Genomic DNA, 24,679 nt, shown 5'->3' with positions numbered 1-24,679 from the left:
TTAACTTTTAACTTTGTCTCTGGCAAGTGCTTCTCTAATTCTATTCTTATACACATCAGGTACCATACTTTACTCTGCAATCATTTTATTTTCCATCAATGTCTTTGATACACCACTACATTCTTTAATCTCTGAGCCACCATTCTTCACAATTCAAGAATGAACACGTACACAGATAATAGATACCTCCTTTGAACAATCAAACTTAAATCCTTATTCAGTTCACACTTTCAATAAAACCCATTTATTTCTCTACATTTCTTCAATTCATTATTTTCAATCGATTCAACGTCTTATATATAATTTACAATGTAAACCTTAAAGACATTATACCTTACTGGTCTTATTGATTATGCCAATCAACTTAATACAAAATTCGCCACAAGGAACATTTCTTTAAGGTATGCCACTCTAAGCCTTACTATGATACACCACAAGGGTGTTTCTATTAGAGTTTGCCACAAAAGCCATTCCTTTAAAGTGTGCAACAGAGGCTTTTCTTTCAGATTATCGCTATAAGGGCTATCCTTATAGAAATCACCACAAAGATAATTCTTTCATAATCCACCACAATGGTTGTTCTTTCATAACTCACCATAAAGGCTATTATTTCCTGTCTTTTTACGATACGAACTTGCCTAAACTCACAGTACGTGAGGTTTGTCCATCATCGTTCTGGGACACAGAGAGAACCCCATTAGGTAATCACCATCCTTTAATTCCTTTTAGAGGGTGCCATGGTTATGGACTTTTCATTCAGAGTTTTATTTCAAATTTCATGTTTAAAGTCCTGACGGACCCCTTTTAGGCAACTCCATGGAGAATAGACACAAACCCACTTTACAGACTCTTTATGCATCGAAACAAACTAGGCACAATCATTTGAATCTACTAATATACAACAAACATAACACACATCTCATATCATACAATCCAGACATTCAAATAAAAACATACTTCATTCTACATTACTCATACATCGTTTATCTCATACTACAACTTTCATGACCTCAGTATCACCATTTAATCAGTTTTCCACATATATTATGGTATGAACAATACGCATGCCAGTGCCAATATAGAGATTCACCTAACCACCACGGACAGTGGTTTGAGCTCCAGATTCAATTTCCAACAAGTAACTCCAACTACCACTACTTATAAAACAGATGAATACCATTAAAACTCATTCCAATACTATATATCATCATCTCAAGAACGGATGACCCCTATACAAAGCCTCACTTCTTCATTTTACTATCCAATCACATAAAACAAGCTTACTCTTTTAAAGGTTAACATGTAGGACTATAATGCTTAACCAGGATATGAAACAACCTTCTGAATGAACTCAGATCCTTAGTTTCAGCTTAAGAAGAGGGAACTATACTTATCTCCAAGGAAATCACAGCAAAATTTTTAAAATGGAAGAAATAAGAGAGAAACTCCTCTTTTTGTCAAGTCCATATTATAATATATATTTATGACTCATGTTCTCATAGTGGAACCTGGCATACGTTACATCCTAATTGAATTATCTTTTCTAGAGGCCTACAACTTCCGAAAAACCTAGTTGAGTATCCTGATTTACATCTAGTTGGTTTATAACCAGCTTACCTTGCAACTTAACTATCACAGTGCTATAGGTAAAAGGGCGCACTACTCCCCAGGTGTGAACTTGTTCCACAATACATTTTTTTACTTGTCTGACATCCTACTCCAAACATGGAAATCTGATATCAAACCACCATTAACTTATGCACATGATGGAATACGCCACTCTACACACCAAAAGATGTACTTGGGCAAATACTAGCCCGCCAATCAAACTATTTTAGGACCTTGCACTTGTCAGAATTGAGACGTTAAAGTTCGTGGTACGAAAATAGTAAAGAAGACCGCTTGGTTGAAAGCTAGGAACAATGAACGTCTGTTAAGCCAAAAACATAGGCATGAATTCAATTATTGTTTATTTTTATAAATAGCACAAACTGGATTGGTTTTCAAATTTTTAATTTTTCACTATGCAATAAAATTTGATGCAATCCTAGCTTGGGAAGCTATGGCCGATTCCATTGAGTTGCCACAAGGTCCCATTACTTGATCTGATGCTAAGAAGTTTCGAAACGCTATTGCAAATCACATTGATCAAGCTTGGGGAGAGGAGGTGGTCGGACTTATTAAGCAAACATGGAGTTCAACACCATGCGTTCCATACAACTTTTTGCAAGCTGAATTTTAGCTAAATAATTGCTGGACTAAACTTTTAATATGTTTAGTTTAATTAATTCAGTTGTTTTAATTTTCCTTAATTGCTTAAATACTTAGTTTAATTAATTAAATTGTTTTGAATTTTCTTTAGTTGCTTAAATAATTCCGGCATTTAATATGTTCCAGTCTAATTAATTTGCTTAATTGTGTTTATAGGTGAATTAATCATTTATCAAATATCATATTCACAAATTACATTATCAATTATATTATATATGTCATTTATCAAATATCATACTCATATCCCTATTAACTTGACTCAAATTCGAACGGATACACGGATCTAACCAATCACACCAGTTTGACACTCAGTGCCTCATCAAAAAATGTCGAAGTAAATAGTTTGCACCCAACGCTCATTAATGTGTTTGGCACCCAGTGCTTCATTGACACGTAGTCAAAGTAACTTTGAACTCTTCCTATCCTATGGCATATGCCAACTATACCCAACTCTGCCCGAATACTTAATGGGGTAACTATTTTCAATTTCCATTATAAGCAAATTTCTCAATTCAATAATATCTACCCAATAGCAAATCATCAATACATATCAATATATATAAACATAATTCTTCTCAATACAAAATCAATTTTGTATTTACATCAATATATGATAATCTCAAATCAATTCAATTTAGTCCTTAACGTAAACAATCGATAAATTTCATACTAGGAAAATTCAATCAGTTATAACCAACTATCAATTCATTTTTATCTCATATTTCAATTCATCATTTTAAGTTTTATCCGTCAGTTTATCACTTCTCTACGCTTTAGTCCATAACTCACCCATTGTAACAAATTGTGAACAATTCAAACCATTATCAAACAAATAAAAATTCACAAATCAAGTGTAAAACAATTTAAGTACAATCATACTATGTGAACTTACTTGATTAAATCAGCAAAGGTCAATTCTCTAAGGACTAATCAACAAATTTGCCTTTTTCCTCGATTAATTCAGATTTTGTCTAAATCCCTATATATACAATTATTCAATTCATTTTATCAATTTCAACCCTCTTATATCACCCTATTATAAACACATATCAGATCAAGTTTATTATTAGGGTATCCCTAAAGTTTTGCTTTTTATTCAATTTAGCTCCGAAAACTGAACTTATCATATCTTCCTAATTTGAACTCCAAATTTTAAACCTACTTCAAATATGTCCATATATTGCCTCATATTATCACAATTTACAAAAAAATCATACCAATTTCAAGATATTTAAAATTTAGTCCCTAAACTCAAAGCTAATAATTAGTTTCACAATTTAATCCTTTTTCCATTCCTAAGTTTTTAAACCATCATTTTTAGAAGCAAAAGCTTCAAGTATCTCTAATGGTAACATTTAAAATCTTTAATAGTTTTAAAAATGGAGGTACGAGTTAGCTAGATTAAGCTATAACGATTTCAAAAATAGTAAAGTTACGAAAAATGGATGATTGGAAGACTTACATGCAAAAGAAAATAAATGGCTGTGAAATTAGACTGGAGAAGAAGAAGAAAGATGAAAAAAATGATTTAATACTTCCTTATTATTTTATGTTTATTAAAATTTAATATAATATTAACATATAAAATAAGAAAACCATGCATTAACCGTCCATGATATATTAATATGGTCTAACTACCATATACGTCGTCCCAATTTTACTATCTAATCCATTTAATTAATAGAAATCAATAATGATTTATAACACCCCAAAACTCGGCCTAGAAGTTTAGACAGGATCTTGGAGGTCACATTGATCACCGAAGTGATCGTAGGAAGTTTGTACAAAACGAGTTGTCAAAGTCTCATTTCAACATAGTTTGTTGGATACAAGCTAAACTATTTATTATTTTCGGATTTAAAATAGAAAATTTCAGATTACGTTAAAGACGTTCGGAAATATAATTCTATAGTTTCCAAAATTTAGTCCAAAATAGTACTTTACAAAAATAGTCCAAGATTAAAGTTTACAAAAATTCGGAATTTAACTTAAACCACAGTTCTTATAAAATCTTATAGTTCAAAACAGTTTATCAAAATAGGAATTGAAAAAGAAGACTTATTAACTTGTTTTTAAACGTGATTGTCTGAGACCTCCAGTATGCCAAGTCCAGCTATAGAAAATGTGAGTACCTGAAAAGGAAAAACTAAATGGGTAAGCTACACGAGCTCAGTGTGAGTCCGAAACATATACTAAAAGGCAAAAAACAGAGTAACACGACACATATTCTGGAGCACAGTATCCTAAATGGAAAACTCAACCGACAAGCCAAAATAAATCAATATAACAGTCATCCCAATGTTGCCACATCATCGATACCTAAGTACTCACATAGTCAAACACACATATATATACTAAGGCATTTAACCAGACGTATATGAATTAGAGGTGAGCATGGGCCGGGCCGGCCCAGGCTCAACAAAAATTTTAGGCCCGTTTGCAAGGCCCGGGCTCAGCCCGACCCGAAAAATGGGCCTAAATTTTTGCCTAAGCCCGACCCGAATAAAAATAATAAAACCCGAGCCCGACCCGACCCGCCCATATTAATTTTTATATTATTTTTATATAATTTAATAATATATAATGCATTAAAAATACTAAAAATATCAAAATAAATATTTTCCAACAAATTGAAAATAAATTTTAAAAAATATATATACTTAAATAACATTAAGATAGATGCAACTTAACAATCAAATGTCTTTAAAATAATAACAAAATTAACAAATGTCTTTAAAATAATAACAAAATTAACAATAAAATAAATTTTATACAATATCTAAACAATAACAACAAAATAGTAGCAACATAATAGTAAAATGGTAGCAAAATAGGGAGAAAACAATAAGAAGATAATATTAAAAAAAAACATTTTTTTTCTTTTAGTGTATTCGGGCAGGGTTCGGGCCAAAAATACCTTACCCACTAGACCTTTTTTTAAACAGGCCTTATTTTTTTTGCCCAAGCCCATTTTTCGGCCTATATTTTTGCCCAAGCCCTCCCAAATTTCAAGCGGGACTTCGGGCATGATCAGGTCTAGTATGAATGCAACAAATAATAAAAACCCACCCATCCAGCCAAACACCTCTCCGACCACCTTGCACACCACATATGAGCTAATCAAGCCCAACCAACCCTGCACACCACATAGGACCTCGAAAGGCGCATCCAACCTAACACACCACATATGGGGACCAAGTCACTCGAATGATAATATGCAGTTGAGTTGACATATGCAAAGTATAATGCGGTAAACTGTAGTACTGATAAATCGTAGTTAAGATTGCCTAGAACAGATCAGACTCTTTTCTCTTTGCAACCAAACCCAAAAAGAGTGATGCAAATGCAGAATGCACACCATTTGTAAACAGACATACAAAAACAGAATATAGAACCAGAAATGCACACATTCAGTTTCCCAGATTCAGAATCACTTATGACGTAACATCCATTAACACTTAAACAAATCATTTAACTAGAGCTATAATTGTAAATAACGCACAAGTCCAAGCTGAAACAGAGTTCTGACCACCCTTATTAAGACCTAGCCAAGGGTTGAAAAACACAGAAACACAATCAGATCAAAAATTGACACAGTACGAAAATTAGGGAAAAAGGGTGACACTACTGTTTGGGGGTCAACATACCCATGTGAAGAAGGCACACATCCGTGTGAAGAAGCACACTCTCCTGTGAGGGGAGGCACACAGCCGTGTGACTATGACACACGCCAGTGTGACCTAGGAAAATAGCCGTGTGGACATCCCGTGTAACTCTCTGTTCATTTGTGCTAAAATAAGGTGCAAGGCAAACATAATCATGTGGAAGTCTCACACGCCTGTGTGCCCACAGGACACGGCCGTGTGTCCAGAACATATGCCCGTCTGAAAATCGACTAAAATCCCTAAATTCTAAACTATTGACCATGCAACCGTGTGGCTAGGCTTTGTGGCACCAAATTAGTCCCAAAAACCCTAATTCCCAACTATACACGGCCATGTGAACCACCCATGTGGTCATGAAACCATACCGAAATTGGTTGCAACCCACGTAATTCACTGCCAAACCATTTCCTCTAGTTTCTTAAACTCAAAAGTACACTAGAGATTGCAAATTTTTCTATGATTCAACATCATCCCAACCCAAAATAACACCTCTATCAAACAATTTGTAGAAATACATAGAATTTTTTGAAATTCATAGAACCCAAGCAGCAATACATTAAAGAAATAGAAGGATTTCGAACACACACCTGAGTACGTGGTTTTGAATGCCCAAAAAGAAGACCCCTAAAATAAGTTTTAATATCAAAACCCTAAACTTGAGGAATCCAAAAATTGAAAGAGGAAGAAAAGGGGAAACGTGCCAAGGAGAAAAGAACATGAAAACCTCTCTCTTTTTTTTTCAAATAAAAAAATAAAATGTAAAAATAATTAAAACAAATAAAAATAATTTTTTAAACTTTTAAAACAAAACAAAAATAAAACAACTCCTCAAAACACACATGAGGATTCGAACCCAAAACTCAAAGGTACAGTAACACACAACCAACCACCAAACCAGTAGGCCCATTCTGACATTAAAATGCAGAAACACGCATAATTGATTGAGCTACGCAGTGACCCTAAACACATACCTTAAAACTTCTAATCCTGAAATTCGGGGTGCTACATGATTAACTTTTTTTATTTTTATGATTTAGTCCTTATACCTTAATTAATCAATCAAACATAAAAATTATCAGACCATACTTTAATTCACCAATATAATAACTTTGTAAATATTCAATAATATAATTTATGGGCTCATTTTATGGAAATGAAGTCCCAATACCTCTTTTTGTAAAAACCCTAACTTTCGGTACGAATCACTTGTACTTTGACTAACTGACCAATTAATAAAATCAATAAAACCTAAATTCACAATAACATCATATTTAACATGTAAATATTAAATAATAATATTTATAGACTCACTTGTCGAAATTGTGATCCAGAAACCATTATTTCTAACACCACTGAAAAATGGTTTGTTACACTTCTCTTCTCCCTTTTCTTGTTCTTTATATTTACTTTGATTGTTCAACATTCAATTAGGGAAAGTGCATCTAGTATGGCCATGAACTAAGAAACCTAGGAAGATTGACGAGTGAAAGCGGGATTGGTTGCCTGAGAGTTTAGGATTTACTACAAATTAATTGGTATAGGTTAAGCGAAATTAAACCCTATGATTGACGACCTTAGGAAGTAACTTAGATAGATGAAGCTGAAAGGATAGTCTACTTAGCACCACTTATTCAATCCTAGTTTAAGCTATCATGTCGAAACATAAGTAGGTTAAATCGATCAATTAATTTAGTTATAGGCAAAAAGGTATTAACTAGGTTCATCAGTAGCTGATTTATTAAAAACCCGAATTTGAAGTTAATCATGAACATTTATGCGAGTTAATCATTTGTCTATCTAATTTGATTGAAATTCAGTTAATTACTTTAGCATTTATTTTTATGTTAGTTTATATCATCTCCTTATTATTTGTTTTGTCGAAATATAATTAACACAAAAGTATTTAGACTAGTAGTATGTTGGTTTGCAATTTAATTTAAATAAACTTCTTTTAGATATGATATTCGGAATATTTCTCAATGTTCTGTTGTAAAACTTTAAATTATATTACAATTTCATCTATATACAGATACCGCACTTAAATGTTTGTATCTAATTGTAGATTTACAAATTCCGACCACGCACATTGGAGCGTGATCAATTCCTATATGAGGAATTTAGATGCAAGGTGAAATTGTAGTAATTGTCTAGAGGAGAACACTCCCCAATAGAGGATGGGGGCATTGGGACCTTGCAACAGTTGCGGAGTGTCATACAAGTTGGGGGGGTCGGTGCCTGCTGCATGTCCCACTTTTGATGTCACCGAACATTCCAACTTTCAAAATAAAATATTACAGCGAAGGCATTTCAATTGCAAGCTATTTAATTTTTATATAATATCAATGTAAGAATTTATTATTGTTTAAATCAACAAAATTAGTTTAATGTAAATTTTTTTTAAATATTTGTACGTTTATAATATTTTCAATGAATTAAAAACATGAAATAAATTCAAAATCCATAAACTGCAATAAAAAATTGAGTAAATAATGTTAAACTTCTTGAAAAACGAAAAACATACATTATTAAAAGCGTTAAACGCTTGTACAATACAAGCTCTCATGAAATTACAAACTTAATTACACTATGACTACATAAAGTAAATCAACAGTGTATATTTTTCCAAAAGACAAAGTCATGAGGATGATCTTCATTTTAAAAAAGGACAATACATCATCGCTAATACTGAGCGGAATTAATATAATTAAGGTACGGAAGCTGGAGCAAACCTAGGGACAGGCCAGCCATTGGCTTGGACCACTCCTCTACCTTTCAACTGTTGACATCCAGCTCTGCAAGCAATTCTGCAAACATTAAGTTTGACATTCCTTATGGCCATACACATGGGCATGCAATCGATCTGACATTTGATAAACGACCATCTGGGTTTAGCGGCATTCCCTTTCACTCTCCCCACCATATTTGAAAACAAACTTAACACTAAAATCAACGTAAATGTCAAGCTTCCACCATTTCCTAAATGGCTCTTTATTCTCTTAACGTTACTTTCCATTACAGCAATAGTCTCTCACATGTCATGTTGTTGGAAGCCTATATCAATTTGAGCAATGTTGAGAGAAATGTGGAGATGGCTTTCAAATGGTAGGTCATTCTTGAATTTAGAGGATATATAATATTCAAATTTATATAAATTGTATGAGTGGTATATATTACACTTGCATTTTATTCTATTTCTTGCTTCAGCTTTATAAAGCAGAAAAAAAATTGAATATGATTTATTACTTTGAAAACCAATGTCTAGGCCAGTTTAATCGGGCAAATATTGAATCAGTCAAATCTAAACACTGAAGATTTAGAATGGACAGATAAATGTCAATGTCCTTTATAGTTCCTTTCTTTCTCGAAATTGTATTTATAATTTATAGGATTTACGCTTTTAAGTTTTTAGTTCATATTAAAGATATTAATATTATTAACACTAGGGTGCTACACTTTGCTTTGGGTTTGTTTTTGGATTAAATTAGTTTCGAATGTTTAGAATTTAATTATTATATATTTATTTTAGAAAAATTAGTTTCTTTTTATTTTTTAAATTTAAAAATTCAGATCCAATTATCAACACCATTAAAAAAAATTAAACTCATTGGAGGGACATTTTGAAAATAAAAAAAAATGCTTACTTGATAGTAATATAAAAAAATGATATTGCAATAGACTTGAATTTAACAAAGTTAGCAATTCTTAAAATTCACGTAAATATTTTAATTAGAATAATTAGAATAACTAATGATATTATAAAAGTTGAGGTGCCAAATTATATAAAAAACTAAAGTACAAAGATTAAATCTCTTATTTAAGTGTAATATAAGAACCAAAACTAAAATTTGACCGTTATTATATAATCCCAAAAATGTACAAGGTTTAAAATTGAAAATTAACCATCATCTTATAGTTTCAAATAATAATTAAGAAGAAGCAGCAGCAGAAGAAGAAATATAGAGAAAATGTGAGCATTCCTTTTATCTTAGACATATTCATGAGTCCGGTTACATACTCAAGTCTAAAGGCCTATTAAAAATTTAAGAGGGTTTAGACGAAAATATTAAGTTCGAGACCTGACCCAGCCCATAAAATCTTCTATTTTATATGTAGTATTATATATTTTATAATTTATTTTTAATAAACAATTTTTTAAAATATTTAAACATTAAAAAGTTAAGAAATCTGAAATTTTACCAAGAAACTTCTAGCAACGTTACTAAGAATTTCTGTTATTTCATTAGAAATTTAGTTATCCAAATGTCTTATACTGCGTTATTGGAAATTTTTGTTACTCCCCTTAAAAATTTTGATATACTAAATATTTTTAGCCCTTTTATAATTTTGATATTCCGTCCGAATTTTTGTTAATAACATTAGTAATACCAAAAAAAAAAAACATTAGTAATACCAAAATTTCTTACTAATTAGCTTTGAATTTATTTTGATTCTATTAGAAATTTTGATATATCAAAATGCTTTAGGCTATGATATTAGAAAATTTAGTATTCCATTAGAAATTTTATTGTTGCCATTTTAAATCAAATTTGATCATACCATAATTTTTAATAAATTTGTTTAGAAATTTTGTTATTTCATTAGAAATTTTGATATATCAAAATGTTAAAGCTATGTTGTTAGAAAATTTATTATTGGCATTGCAAAAAAATTGGATATATCAAAATTTCTAACAAATTTGCTTAGAAAATTTGTTATTTCCTTAAATATATTAAGCTACGTTCTTAAAATTTTGATTATTCCATTACAAATTTATTTATTCGCATTACAAGCCAAAATTGGTTCATGCCAAAATTTCTAAGGGATAATGGTAGAAATTACTTCTATACTTTATCAAATCATTTAATATGGTACCTACATTTTTAATTTGTTCAATGTGGTATTTGCACATTTTTTCAGTTTATCACTTTGGTACTTCAATCAAATGGTGTTAATTTCTGACACAAATCACTAATAGAATGCCATGAGGTAGAGTGAGCTACAACGAAAAAGTGGAACCAATAGAATATAGGACTGGGCTTGTTTATAGGTTGGGCTACTAGCTGATCTGCGATGAAATACATTATTATTTACATCCTTTTTACACATAACTTTAGCTTGTTTAATAATTAAATCAAAGAATCTTAGTATATATTTAGGTTTCATACTTAAAGTAGTAATTTATTTTTTCTAATAGTTTTTATTACATTTTATATATCTAAATAAGGTTACATGAGCTTGTAGGTCAAGTTGAGAGCTAAAGATGCTTATTCAAGTCAAAACTGATGCCTATGTCGCGACACTAAGATACTGATGTCTCAATGTCGAAGATAGAAGCTAAAAACAAGTTCTGGAGCAAAACTGCCCTCGATGTCGCGACACGGCCCTCCTGTGTCGCGACATACCCCCTGTGATTGGTTGCAACATTGCAAACTTGTGTTGCAACCAAGCCCCTGTGCAACGCCCAAAAATTGGACTAGGATAGATTTCAACTGTTCTAATCTTATTAATTGATTAAAGGATAGAGTTTCTTAGCGAATCAACTGTTTGGGAGAGGAAGAACTTAAATCCTAGGCTTGACGACCCTAGGAAGTCATTTAAGTGGGAATTAATCCAAAATTTGTATGCCCTTTCTATGAACACCTTAACCCCGAATCTATAACAACCCGTTTTTAGTCAGATCCGAACAGTGATTTCGGGACCACAATTATGAAGTCAAAATATTTATTTTATTATTATTCAATGTTTACAGAATGATTGAGTGATTGTGTGGAAGTTTCGTGAAGTAATTTTATCGTTTGAATGCTTAATTTGATAAAAAGGACTAAATCGTGTAAAGCGAAAAAGTTGTGTTCTATTAGCTAAAGGTGTTTAATAGCTATAGAACCTTAAAGTTAAGGTCTTTAAGTGGTAATTAGACCATAAAATGAGAGTGGATGATTGTGGCTTGGTAAATTTGAAATTATTAATGTTCATTAAGGTTAATTTAGTAATTTGGTTAATAAAAGTTAATTAAATAAAAAAATACAAAATTTGTATTCATCTTCTCCAAAAGAGAAAACAAAACCGTTTCTTTGAGAAAAAAAGGGGCTAGGGTTCGGCAATTTCAATTCTATCAATTAGGTACGTCTTTTTGATTTGTTTTTACTAATTTCTATGTTTTTGTGATCGTTGCAACTAGTACTAGCTAGCCCAGGGACTATTTTGCAAAACTGTTAAAGATTTTGAATGATGCCATTGATGAATACATGTGTGTTTTAATGTTTGATGATAGATTATGAATATTTGTTATGAATTATACAACTTTTGTTAAGTAATTTTTAGTAAAATGCAAAATAGGGATTTATTTATGAAAATGTGAAAATGTTTGGTTAAATGTGTGAAAAGTTGATAAATATGGGCTGCTAGAGGCATTATGGTAATTTTACTATCATGGGTATTGAAGAAATTTCATGAATTTGTGATTTTGTGTAATAAAGACTAAATTGTAAAAATGTGAAAGTTTAGGGGCAAATGTGTAAAATAGCCCTAATGTGTGTTTTGGATTAAATTTATCAGATAAATGACTTAATAAGTTAATTTTAAATATATTTAGATCAAGAAAAGCGGAATTCAGATCTAGATCGAGGGAAAACTAAAGTTATCGACTAATTGACTTATTTCATCATTTCTATATTCGAGGTAAGTTCGTATGTTATAAATTTCAATATAAATTTATTTCATATGCTTTGATATTGCATAAATTGCTAATACAAGATTGTGGATATGAACGATAGTGATTCGACGATGATTCAACATTCAAAATCCCGGTTGAACCTTAGGAATAGTTTAGGATGCTAGTGACATGTCATTAAGGAATACATTGAGTTGGCTTTGGGCCATGATATAGCATTTCGGGTACGAGTCATATCGATTTGGCTTCAGGCCATGCATATCAGCTAATTTGGCTTTGGGCCACGATATCAGTACTTTGGAGATAAGTTACCTTGATTTAGCTTCGAGCCATGGTATAAGTACTTATCATGTTAAAACCTTGAGTATCCGACTTCTATTCTGAATGGTTCAATAGGTAAAAGAAAGATGAGAATGTGTATGAGATTGGTACGATATGGTACAGGTATGTGCATAAACCATATTAGCTTTGAGTCGAAGAAATGGTGAAGCATATAGTTTTGTGAATGAGAAATTAAGAGGTTTGTTAGTTGATGTGAATTCTTATACTTATGATCAATTGTTGAATTATGTGTTTATGATTATATCGAATTTATGTTATACGAGTTTACTAAGCTTTATAGCTTACATCGTTTATTTTTCTATATTTTATAGTGAATACAAAGCTAGCTCAGATTCGGGGATCGTCAGAAATCGCTTCACACTATCCACCTATCTCTTGGTACCTATGAACTTGGTATTTTAAGTATATGGCATGTATAGGGACTTTGGTCATTTTGGTTATGACTTGATAATGATTTTTGCCAAATGAATTGGCTTGTAAATGTATATGTTTTGGTTTGTATGTATGGCCATGAGTGACGGCTTATTTTGTTCTATTGTGGCATGTTGAATCATGTATATATATATGTCTTGTGTAGTGAGTTGGCTGATGGTTATATGATGTTTGATGGTAATAGATTTCATGAGTGTTAAATGGATGATTTATGGACATTGGTTTGTTTGTGAAACTAAGCTAAAAGGTCTATGTTTGGGAGTGTTAGTTAATTGAATTGTATATGTGAATTTAAGTATGAAATTAGATGGCATATTGTAGTATTTTGAGATTTGTATTTATGGGAAATGAAATTGTATGGAATGTGTTTTGTATGAGATTGATTTAATGCTTATTATTCCTTGAGTTGGCGCCTTTAAATTGTAGTGTAGGTACATGAAATTTGGGTCGCAAAATTGGCTTGTCAAATAGCCTATTTTTGTCCACACAGGTGTGTGTCTCAACCGTGTGTGACACACGGTCAAGTACACGGCCATATGTCCCCTAGTGTTGATTTGTAAATCAAGTCAGTATGCTCCATATGGCCTCATACACGGGCATGTGACTTGGTCATATGGCATAAGTCAGTATACCCTACAGGTTTGGCATGGCCTAGCACACGGTCTCACACACGGGCGTGTATGGCCATTTTTAGGGCACATGGGCGTGTGTGTTGGCCATGTGACCCATGTCAGAGAGTTAGACGGGGTCAGACACTGGTTGGGACATGACTATGTGCTCCCGTTTCGAATGTCCACACGGCCTGTTACACAAGCGTGTCTAGTGGCCGTGTGGGCATGTGTCCCCTGTTTTGAGGAAAATTTTCTAAGTTTCGTAAAAATTTCTCGAGTTATCGGTTTAGTCCTGAACCACTCCCAATGTTTGTTTAGGGCCTCGTAGGCTCGTATTAGGGACATATTGATTGAGATTGAATGATGATTGTATGATTTGATTAAATGTATATAAAAAGTATGTTTAAATGTGTTGAAAGTTCAATAATGCTCTGTAACCCTATTTTGACGTTGAATACGGGTGAAGGTGTTATATTATTGGTATCAGAGCTACGGGTTAGTCGATTCTAGGATTAACATAGTATGAGTGAGAGTCTAGCTATACATGCCATATATAAACTGTGATAGTGTGATAACTATTGACAATTTAAACAGTATTTTCATATAGTAGGTGGATCCCAATTGAGCTATAGCTAATGAGGTTGAAAGTAATATGCCAGTGCCCACTCAAGGGACAGCGCCGTCTAATTCTAAACCCGTATTGGGCAGTCAGAGAGGAGAGGCTAAAGAAGTCTTCTTCCAAATGATGAATGAGTTGTTCACACAGTATATCTAGACAAATCCGGCTGCTCAACAACGACCACCCCCTCCTAATCCCCAAACGATTCCCTTAGCTCTTCAAGAAGTCGAGCTTTTAAGATTAAATAAGCTCCAGTTGATAAGATCCGTAAACACAAGGCTGAAGAGTTTAGAGCTAATGTTAATGATGATTCTGAGAAAGCCGAGTTTTGGCTTGAAAACACTATTAGAGTAATTCATAAGCTTTCTTACACACCAGCAGAGTGTTTAAAATGTGTTATATCACTTTTAAGGAACACTGCATACCAGTGGTGGAATACTCTAGTATCTGTTTTACCTAGAGAACGAGTTACCGAGGAGTTCTTTCAGATCGGGTTCAGGAAGAAATATATAAGCCAACGGTTTCTAGATCAAAAGCACAAAGAGTTTTTAGAATTGAAACAGGGTCGTATGACCGTTACCGAGTACGAGAGAGAATTTGTGCAGTTGAATAAATATGCTCGAGAGTATGTTTCTACCGAAGAGATCATGTGCAAGTGGTTTATCGACAAGCTAAAAGAAGACATTAAACTTCTGGTCAAGATTCTAGATTTGAAAGAATTTATTATATTGGTTGATCAGGCTTGTAAAACAGAAGATTTTAGCCAAGAAAAGAGGAAAGCTGATTCAGAGGCTAGAGATTCAAGAAAAAAATCAATGAATAAACCTTATCATTCTTCATCAAAGAAATCCCGAGATTCGTATAGTTGATCAAATACATCAATGGGATATCAGAATAGAGATCGTAGAAATCAACATGTGAGTTCTAAAGCTCAAGCAACTTCCATTTCAAGCGTTGGCAACGTAAGAAACAACAAACCTGAATGTCAACAGTGTGAGAGACGACATTTTGGAGAGTGCTGGAATAAGAGTGTTAATGCTTGTTTTAGATGTGGCTTGCCAGATCACTTTATTCGAGATTTCCTAAAGTTATTCGAGAAAGATAAATTTCAAAATGCAAGACCGAGTAATACGACTGCGAGAGGGAGACCACCGAGAAATATGGGGATTGTGTCCAGTGGTAGAGGTGTAACTAGGGATTTAGCTGTGAGATCCGAAGCTAGAGCACCAGCCAGAGCTTACGCTATTCGTACTCGCAAAGAAGCATTGTCACCAGATGTTATCACCAGTACATTTTCTCTTTACGACACTAATATGATTTCTTTAACTGATCTTGGATTGACATATTTGTATGTTTGTGAAAATTTAGTGTCTAGTAAGAAATTACCTGTTGAGTCTACAGAATTTGTAATTAAAGTATCGAACCCCTTAGGCAAGTATGTTCTAGTTGACAAAGTATGCAAGAATTGTCTTTAATTGACTTGAAGTTATTGTTTTTCGGCTAACTTGATGCTTTTACCATTTGATGAGTTCGATGTAATTCTGGGTATGGATTGTTTGACTCTGCACGATGTTGTTGTGAACTATAGACGAAAGATTATAGAATTGAAATGTAAGCATAATGAAATTCTCTAGATTGAATCTGATGAGTCGAATGGATTGCCTATAATGATTTCTTCAATGTCGGCTCAGAGATATGTGACAAAAGGTTGTGATGCGTCCCTAGCATATGTTTTAGATACCAAAGTGTTTGAAAATAAGATTGAATTGGTGCCTGTAGTTTGTGAATATCCGAATGTGTTTCTAGAAGAATTGCCTAAGTTGCCATTGGTCAGAGAGGTTGAATTTGCTATTGAATTAATACCAGGAACTTCACCGATATCTATAACTCCGTATAGAATGGCTCCTAAAGAGTTGAAAGAGTTGAAAGCTCAGTTGCAAGAGTTAACAGATAGAGGTTTTGCATGACTGAGTTTTTTTCCCTGGGGTGCACCAATATTGTCTGTAAAGAAGAAAGACGGGTCAATACAAATGTGTATCAACTACCGACAGCTTAACAAGGTTACGATAAAGAATAAGTATCTGTTTCCAAGAATAGATGATTTGTTTGATCAATTGAAAGGAGCAGTAGTGTTTTCAAAGATTGATTTAAGATCAGGTTATTATCAATTGAGAGTTAAGGACTTAGATGTGCCAAAAACTGCATTTAGAACGAGCTACGGACATTATGAATTTCTTGTTATTCCTTTTGGATTAATTAAATCTCCTGCCATTTTTATGGATTTGATGAATCGAATCTTTAGACTGTATTTAGATAGATTTGTTGCTGTGTTCATCGATGACATTCTGATCTATTCATGAGATAAGTCTGAGCATGCCGAGCACTTGAGGGTTGTGTTGCAAACATTAAGAGATAAGTAATTGTATGCTAAATTTAGTAAGTGTGAGTTTTAGCTCCGAGAAGTCAGATTTTTGAGACATATTGTCTCGGTGGATGGCATTCGAGTTGATCTGAGTAAAGATTTCTGCAATTATTGACTGGAAACCACCTAGAACTATACCCTAGCTCAGAAGCTTTCTGGGATTAGCTGGTTGCTATCGATGCTTCGTAAAAGGGTTCTCGATGATTGCAACACTGATGACTAGATTTCTTCAGAAAGATGTAAAGTTTGAATGGCTCGAGAAATGTCAACAAAGTTTTGATTAATTGAAAGCATTGATAATTGAGGCACCAATGTTGATTCAACCAGAGTCGGGTAAAGAATTTGTAATTTATAGCGACACATTATTAAAAGGTTTGGGTTGTGTGTTGATGCAAGAGGGAAAAGTTGTAGCTTATGCCTCCAAACAGTTGAAACCGCATGAAAAGAACTATCCTACGCACCATTTAGAGTTGGTCGTTATAGTTTCTACATTAAAAATTTGGCGTCATCATTTGTACAGTGAAAAATGCCACATCTTTACCGATCATAAAAGCTTAAAATATATTATGACTTAGAAAGATTTGAATTTGCGACAACGGAGATGGCTCGAATTACTAAAAAAATTGTGAGTTAGTAATCGATTATCATCCGGGGAAAGCGATGGAGTCGTAGATGCTTTGAGTAGAAAATCATTGTTTGCCTTGAGAGCAATGAATACATAGTGGACATTATCTGACGATGGTTCGATTTTAGCTTAGTTAAAAGCTAAAATAGTATTTCTTCAACAAATTTGCAAAGCTCAGAAATGTGATAGTGAATTGCAAGCTAAAAGAGTGCAATGCGAATCGACTAATGATTTAGAGTACCAAATTGCATCTGATGATTGTTTGATGTTCCGAAATAGAATTTGCGTACCGAGAAATTCCAAGCTTATTCAAAAAATTTTGCATGAAGCACACAGTGGATGCCTATCTGTTCATCTTGGAAGTACTAACATGTATAATGATTTGAAGCAACTGTATTAGTGGTCGGGTATGAAATGAGACATTTCTAAGTTTGTATCGAATTGATTGATTTGTTAGCAAGAGAAAGCCGAGCATCAAGTGCCTTCGGGTTTCCTTCAGTCTATGATGATACCGGAGTGGAAATGGGATAAAGTAACGATGGATTTCGTATCGGGTTTACCCCTGTCTCCGAAGAAGAAGGATGTAATTTGGGTTGTCGTTGATCGACTGACGAAATCAGTACATTTCATTTCGGTACGTACTGACTATTCGCTTGAACGACTAGCTGAGTTGTACATTGCTGAGATTTTTAGTTTGCATGGGGTATCGGTTTCAATTGTTTCAGATAGAGATTCGAGGTTTACATCGCGATTTTGGAAGAAGTTGCAAGAAGCTTTGGGTACAGAGTTGACTTTTCGTACAGCTTTCTATCCGTAAACCGACGGCCAATCTGAGAGAGCAATTTAGGTTCTCAAAGATATGCTTCGATATTGTATTTTAGAATTCGAAGGCAACTGGGAGAAATATTTGCTATTGGTTGAATTTTCATATAATAACAGTTTTCAATCGAGCATAAAGATGGCGTCGTATGAAGCTCTGTGTCGCAATTTCCAAACTCCATTGTATTGGACCAAGCTTAGTGAGAAACAGATTCACGGGGTTAATTTGGTTAGAGAAACCAAAGAGAAAGTTTAAAACGTTAGAAATCGTTTTAGATCGTTAGAAATCGTTAGATGGCGTAGTAATTCGCGATTGTTTGCAAATAGCTTCAGATTGTTAGAAATCATACGCGGGTTTAAAACGAAAAGACATTGAATTTCAGATCGGTGACAAAGTGTTTTTGAAAGTATCTTTGTGGAAGAAAATACTTCGTTTTGGTCGCAAAGGCAAATTGAGTCTGCGTTTCATCAAGCCGTATGAGATTATTGAAAGAATAGGGCCAGTGGCATATCGGCTAGTTTTAGCATCAGAGTTAGAAAAGATCCATAATGTGTTTCATGTATTGATGTTGCGTCAGAATAGATCGGATCTATCACATGTAATTTCATTGTCAGAGATTGAAATTCAACCCGATATGACGTACAAGAAGAACTGATCAGAATTCTAGAATGTGAGGTTAAACAATTGAGAATAAAAGCATAGATCTCGTGAAAGTACTTTGGCAGCGGCACGATGTCGAAGGGGCTACGTGGGAGCCCTAAGAAGCTATGAGAAAATAGTACCCTAACGTATTCACTAGTAAGATTTTCGAGGACGAAAATCCCTAAGGGGGAAGAGTTGTAACAGCCTGTGTTTAGTCAAATCAGAACAGTGGTTTCGGGACCATAATTTTAAAGTTAAAATATTTATTTTATTATTATTTTAATGTTTACAGCATGATTGAGTGATTGTGTGGAAGTTTCGTGAAGTAATTATATCGTTTGAATGCTTAATTTGATAAAAAAGACTAAATCGCGTAAAGCAAAAAAGTTGTGTCCTATTAGCTAAAGGTGTTTAATAGCTAAAAAACCTTAAATTTAAGGTCCTTAAGTGGTAATTAGACCATTAACATGATAGTGGATGATTGTGGCTTGGGAAATTTGAAATTATTAATGTTCATTAAGGTTAATTTAGTAATTTGGTTAATAAAAGTTAATTAAATAAAAAAATACATAATTTGTATTCATCTTCTCCAAAATAGAAAACAAAAACATTTCTTTGAGAAAACAAAAGGGGCTAGGGATCGATAATTTTAATTCTATCAATTAGGTACGTGTTTTTGATTCGTTTTTAATGATTTCTATGTTTTGTGATTGTTGCAATAGTACTAGCTAGCTCAGGGACTATTTTGCAAAAATGTTAAAGATTTTGAATGATGCCATTGATGAATACATGTGTGTTTTAATGTTTGATGATAGATTATGAATATTTGTTATGAATTATATAACTTTTGTTAAGTAATTTTTAGTAAAAATGCAAAATAGGGATTTATTTGTGAAAATGTGAAAATGTGTGGTTAAATGTGTGAAAAGTTGATAAATATGGGCTGCTAGGGACATTTTGGTAATTCAGCTATCATGGGTATTAAATAAATTTCATGAATTTATGATTTTGTGTAATAAAGACTAAATTGTAAAAATTGAAAGTTTAGGGGCAAATGTGTAAAATAGCCCTAATGCCTGTTTTGGATTAAATTGATTAGATAGATGACTTAATAAGTTAATTTTAAATATATTTACATCAAGAAAAGCGGAATTGGGATCTATATCGGGGGAAAACTAAAGTTATCGACTAATCAACTTATTTCATCATTTCCATATTCGAGGTAAGTTCGTATGTGATAAATTTCAATACAAATGTATTTCATATGCTTTGATATTGCATAAATTGCGAATATGAGGCTGTGGATATGAACGATAGTGATTTGACGACGATTCGACATTGGCAATCCCAATTGAACCTTAGGAATAGTTTAGGATGCTAGTGACATGTCATTAGGGAATACATTGAGTTGGCTTCGGGCCATGATATAGCACTTCGGGTGCGAGTTATACCGATTTAGCTTCGGGCCTTGCATATCGGCTAATTTGGCTTCAGGCCATGATATCAGTACTTTGGAGATAAGTTACTTTGATTTGGTTTCGGGCCATGGTAAAGGTACTTATCGTGTGAAAACCTTGAGTATCTGACTTCTATTCCAAATGATTCAATGGGTAAAAGAAAGACGAGAATGCATATGAGATTTGTATGAGATGGTACATCTATGTGCATAAACCATATTAGCTTTCAATCGAAGAAATGGTGAAAAAAGTATATAGTTTTGTAAATGAGAAATTGAGAGGTTTGTCAGTTGATGTGAATTCTTATACTTATGATCAATTGTTGAATTATTTGTTTATGATTATATCGAATTTATGTCATACGAGCTTACTAAGCTTTATAGCTTGCATCGTTTATTTTTCTATGTTTTATAGTGAACACAAAGCTAGCTCGGATTTGGGGATCGTTGAAGATCGCTTCACACTATCCACCTACCTCTCGGTACCTATGAACTTGATATTTTAAGTATATGGCATGGATAGAGACTTTGATCATTTTGGTTATGACTTGATAATGATTTTGGCCAAATGAATTGGCTTGTAAATGTATATGTTTTGGTTTGTATGAATGGCAATGAGTGATGGCTTATTTTGGTCTATTTTGGCATGTTGAATCATGTATATATATATTTATGTCTTGTGCAGTGAGTTGGTTGATGGTTATATGATGTTTGATGGTAATAGATTTCATGAGTGTTAAATGGATGATTTATGGACATTGGTTTGTTTGTGAAACTAAGCTAAAAGATGTATATTTGGGAGTGTTAGTTAATTGAATTGTATATGTGAATTTTGTAACATCCCTAACCCGTATCCATTGCTGGAATTAGGTTACGAGACATTACCGGATAATACACATCATTCACATACATTTATGCATTCATAATTAATATCCATTCAACTCATCCACATTGTCCCTTATAAGGTCCTACGAGACCTTAAAACATGCTTAAAAGTGGTTCAGGACTAAACTGATAACATTTGCAAACTTTGAGAAACTTAGAAAATTTTCATAATGTAAGGGTCACACGCCCGTGTGAACAGGCCGTGTGCCTCACATGGCCACCAGACACGTCTGTGTCATAGGCCGTGTGAAAACAGGACATACATACTGACTTGCACCACACGGCCGGAGACACGCCCGTGTGCCTTGGCCGTGGGAAATCTGTAGGGGTTACTAACTTGGGTCACATGGCCGGCCACATGCCCATGTGCCAGCCCGTGTGCCAGACACGGCCAGTAGACAGTCCGTGTGTCTAGGCCGTGTCAAATCTGTAGGGTATACTAACTTAATCCAAAAGGGTACCCCAAGGGATGCACGGCCATGATCCAAGGCCATATGTCACATACGGTCGAGCGACACACCCGTGTGCTCAGCCATGTGGAGTGAAAATAAGCTTGGTAAAAGCCACATTTCTCACCCTCCTCAAGCATACCTAAACCACATCAAATTTTCACCATTTTATACATATATAAGCAATCGAAGCATGCTATTTCATACACATTTCATGCCATCTATCCTCAACCATTTCAACTACTAAATTCCATATTTAAAACATACTAAATCATTATGCCAAAATCATTAAAGCTTACATAAGTACCAAATGCATTTCCTTATCAACTTATCAACTATTTCATGTCACAAAACATCCCATATCATCATCTCAAAATCAAACCACAATATACCAACTTCCAAGCAACAATACTTCAACTTACAACTATCCAAAAGAGCAACCATATAATCATAACAAATAGGCCAACACATAAGGCATTATATACATCACATATATCACTTACCAAACACATAATTTAATCCAACTTAAATAGCCAAATACATACCAACATTTACAAGCCAAATCTCATGGCTCAAAATCATAACTCAAAATATATCAAGATAACACTAGCCTATACATGCCATATACCATATATACAAAGCTCGAAAAGTACCAACGAGATGATCGATAGTGTGATGACGTTTCCCGAAGATCCCCGAGTTTGAGCTAGCTTCGATAATCTATAAAATAGTGAAAAATGAACACAGTAAGCTTTAAAAGCTTAGTAAGCCATATACAAATAAAGTCATTATATGAATATTTGCATATCAATTCAACTATGCTAAGCATAACTAAACAAATACAAGTTCACAAACCTTTCTCATTGAACACATATTCAATATCTTAATCGCATTCATCAAATACTTCCCCTTTTCAATACTTGTATGAATCTCGTACATACTTGAGTCACATATCTCATTTACACATTCTTTCTCAACTTGAATTTGCCTGATGAACCATTCGGAATTGTTAAGGATACTCGGAAATCACATAAGCTCGCACAATGCCATATCCCAGATATGGTCTTACATGTTATCACATATCGATGCCACTGCCCCAGAAAAGGTCTTACACGAAATCATAATACGATGCCAATGTCCCAGACATGGTCTTACATGTAATCACATCTCGATAACCTAATGTCATGACATTTGTATCTTATACTATTCCTAAGGTTCGTACGGGACTTTCGGATATCGTAACTTCATCAATTCTTGCTCGTATTTACTCGTTCAACATTCATAGTAGTTCAAGGAAAAATAAACATAAATAATTCAATTTAAAGACATTTATTTGCATATGAACTTACCTCGTATATACACCAAACGGATCGGATCGACTACTCGACAACTTTCAATTTCCCCTGATCTAAATCTGATTTCTTTCGTTCTTGATCTATATATATTCAAAATTAATCAATTTAATCACCAACTCAATCAATTTCATCCACAAACACATATTTGGACATTTTTACACTTTAGCCTTTAAAGTTCCACATTTATTCAATTTAGTCCCTATTTCACAAAATTGAAAATTCATGTAATTTAAGGACAACCCATGCTAGCCAAATTTTTTATAGCTTTATAACAGCCCATATTTTCATTTATTTCACACTTTTAACCACAACATTTCACATTTTCTCAATTTAATCCCTAATTGACATTTTTGTCAAAAATCGCTTAACAAAACTTGTATATCTATTATTAAACCTTCATAATCTATCATTAAACATTTAAATACACAAACATTCAACAATGGATTCATTTAAAATCTATAACAGCTTCAAAAAAAAAGGTGCGGGCTAGCTAGATTAAGTTGCAACAAGCTAAAAAACGTAGAAATCATTAAAAATTGAGCTAAAATCATACCTTAGTTGAAAAATAAAGCTTGGTCGAATATAACCCTAAAAATGGCTGATTTCCTTTGTCAAAATCGGCTTGGGAGGATGAAACGAATTATGATTTTGTTTGTTTATTTTAATTAACCTTTAATAACCAATTTACAATTTTAACCTTAATGAGCTTTAATAATTACAATTATACCTAGCCATTATCATCCACTAACCCTATAATGGTCTAATTACATCTTAAGGAGATTCACTTTAATCAATCATAGCATTAAACACATTTAACATATAGAATGCCACTTTTTCATTTTACACGATCTAGTCCGACTCAATTTCGACTCAATTATGGCATACACCTCTAGACTCAATTCTGGGCTTGATTTAGTCCGAGAATCGACTAAACCTGAATAGCTCTAATACCACTAATTGTAACACCCCTAACCCTTATCCGTCCCGAAACAAGATTACGGGGCCTTACCTGTAACGCCCCGAATTTGGGCCTAGAAGTATTAGGTTTTGAGTAGGGGTGCAGTCAGGAGACTCCACATAAATATTTAATTGTGCAATGAAGTGACACAATTGAGTGTTTGTCTTAGTAGTTGTGTACTTTGGAAGTGTCTAGGAAGTCATGGGTTCAAGTCCTGGCTTTTACAAAGTTTTTGCTTTTTAAGGATAAAACCCTATCTCTGGATAGTAGGGTTATAAGTTTATTTTGGTAAAGTATGACATAAAAATCCAGCTAGTCTAGTGGATAGTAGCGTGTAGAGTGTGCTAGTGGTCTAAGGTTCGAATCCTTACTTGTGCAAATGGAGGTTATTTTTGCTGTGGTCCATGGGAGGAAGTTGTGTTTGACTGAAATACCAAGAATTTGAACAGGTTTGAAT

Source organism: Gossypium hirsutum, chromosome A01, assembly GCF_007990345.1.
Source record: "Gossypium hirsutum isolate 1008001.06 chromosome A01, Gossypium_hirsutum_v2.1, whole genome shotgun sequence".
NCBI classification, from domain to species: Eukaryota; Viridiplantae; Streptophyta; class Magnoliopsida; order Malvales; family Malvaceae; genus Gossypium; species Gossypium hirsutum.
This window is presented reverse-complemented; position numbering follows the sequence as displayed.